At 33.2% G+C, this 2,880-nt stretch overlaps 1 pseudogene; it reads left to right on the forward strand.

Moving 5' to 3' along the window:
• Positions 1-861: 861 nt before the first annotated feature.
• On the forward strand, positions 862-2,732 carry LOC113560133 (annotated as a pseudogene).
• Positions 2,733-2,880: the final 148 nt, after the last annotated feature.

The raw sequence follows: 2,880 nt of genomic DNA on the forward strand, positions 1-2,880 counted from the left end.
TATATTTTTAAATAGTATGCATTTTAAAAATGTATTATGATTTTTCATTTTTAAATATCTCATAAAAACATCAGAGATTTGATGCAACATCAAACTAAATTGTAAAAAGAAAAATCCGTCGTTATCATTAGTATTATGCTGTAATGCCTTTATAAACACATACAATATATATTGCCGATTTCATGAAATCAGCTACGTTTGTCGCCGAATACGTGAAATCGGCAATTTGGCTACCAAATTCACGAAATCGGCAAATTTTGTTTGCCGATTTCATGAATTAAGCAGACTTTTTCTGCCGATTGCATGAATTCGGTAACATATTATTATGACATAATTACAAATAGTGGATTATAAATAAACATAATTGCACGTGTGCTGATCGCATTACCACCACATTATGCCGTAATCTTTATTACCTATGATAATAAAATATCGCGATAAATGATAATCATATTATATCTTGAACACTTCGATTCATCTGGTGCTAATAGTGTGTGAAGTACGAACGTTGAACGGTTCTATAAGTGCGCTTACGTTGCGATATTACCTAATATTTTTATTTTTATAACAACTATTATAACTATGGACTCTAAATGGACAGCAGAAAGAGATGCAGAAGCTGTTTAAAATTTTAACTGATGACAATTCTATAATAAAGTTAGACGGTATTATCATATCCGTGAAAAATTTGAACTATCGAGGTAGCTGGCGTTCGACGAGTTCGACGAAAGCGCGATCAACGCATTATGGCAGTAGTTGAAAATTTCACTAGTATTATTCGTGATATGCATGTGGCCAGTGGACACATAAAGGTGAAACAAAAACACACAAGAAAATAATGGACACTATTCTAATATTACAATGGCTGCTGTAAAAGCTTACATTGCTAATTGTGAAAGGTGTGCGGAAAAATCAAAAAAAAAATGTACGCGAGGTGTTGTTGTGCGGCCTATTTTATCTTCCTCTTTAAATGAACGCGGTCAAGTCGATCTTGTCGACTTTCAAAGTTTACCGGATGGTGATTTTAAATTTATCCTTCATTATAAAGAACACTTGACCAAATTTTCAATTTTCCGGCCATTGAAATGCAAAAAGGCTTCGGAAGTGGCCAAAGAATTATTAAACATATTTTTGACGTTTGGTGCCCCTCACGTTCTGCAGTCCGATAATGGTCGCGAATTCACAGCCGATATTATAACTGAATTAGCATCATTTTGGCCCGATCTAATACTAGTAAATGGTCGGCCACGTTATCCACAAAGCCAAGGATCTGTAGAAAGAGGTAATTGTACGTTGAAGGATTCACTGGTGGCGTGGATGCGAGATAATAAAACTGCGGCGTGGAGTTATGGCATCGCCTTTGTACAATGGGGTGTTAATACGACTTATCACGAAGCTATAAAAATGACTCCATACGAAGCAGTCTTTGGTCAAAAACCACGGATAGGACTGGCTACAAAAGTACTTCGACAGTTGGTAGAAAATATAATGACAAGTACATTGGAAGAGGATATACTGAAAATGCTTTTAAATGAGGACAAAGAGGACAATGAGGACGTACAAGTACTCAATACTGAAGTGAGTAATAATTCAAAAATATTTTATTTTTTTTTTATATTTTATATTATAAGTTAAAAGTTAGAAAAATAAAAATAAAATTTAAATATTACTATAATTTATAGTAAAGAGTAGTGGTCGGCCACTAGCAGCCCGCGCCGCTAATGTATACGGCCCGCTTTAAATTTTAGAACTGCAACATTTTTTTATTATATTTAAGAATGTAAAATTTCTATTTTTATCCGGTGAACTCTTTTTAATTCATGAATGTGGCCCGAAAGTCCAAAAAGGTTACCAACCACTGGTATAGAGCATTTCTATTTGCAGCGGAACATCGATTAATCGTATCTCGATTATCCGTATTCGCGAGACAAACGTATTTTTGACGATAACAACTAAATAATTAAAACGTAATATTTTTTATAGACAATAGATTTAGAGCGTACGCAAGATACAGAAGAAGTATTAGAAGCTACTACTATGCGTGCTCGCAGCATAATATTATTCCAGAAAATAAAATAGAACAAAAACTCGAGAAATTAATAAAGACCACGCAAAAAATTTTAGATATTAAAAGTGACACCGACAAAGTAAGTCTATGCATAAAATGTAATTTAAATTATTGATTATTTATTATTTTTTATTATTTGTATATCATATTATATATATATTTTAGAGTTTTGAATCTATCAACACGAACTCTCGATCATCCTGCTCTTAAACAACGCAACATTGCAGCTCAAAATTTAAAAATGTCAAGCGGAAAGGATGGTAACCAGAGGCAAGGCATCCTTCCTCCTTTAAAAGTTTGTGACAATGTGCTGGTGTCAATCCCGTCGGTAGATCGAGGGCGAGGAGATGCAGCCAACCTTCTTGCAGTTATCATAGAAGAAAAAGATGGTAAATTTCGTATTTGGACTAAAGAAGGAATTTTAAGCACATGGCTGGAACGGAACAGTCTGGCAGCTAAAAGTACTGTTCTCTAACGACTGCAGACGTTCAACAAATGAATATTCATTACGAACTTGTTAGATTGGGGTCAGTTTGGGACCGGACAATGCTATCGACGTTGTACTGTCGTACAAATTGCACATCTAAAAAGTGCACATGTAAAAAAAATAATATGATGTGTAATTTGGGCGTGCCACCCAGGCTATACTTGTCCAAATGTTTAATAAAATACAATTTTTTTTATTCACTTTTTTATTTATTTTTTATATACATATAATATTTATTATTACAATTTGATTTTATCATATTTCCAGCGTTTTATACATTTATTTAAATTAAATTATGTTTTATAATTTTTTTAAGAAAGGTCTT

This window comes from Rhopalosiphum maidis, chromosome 3, assembly GCF_003676215.2.
Source record: "Rhopalosiphum maidis isolate BTI-1 chromosome 3, ASM367621v3, whole genome shotgun sequence".
NCBI lineage: Eukaryota > Metazoa > Arthropoda > Insecta > Hemiptera > Aphididae > Rhopalosiphum > Rhopalosiphum maidis.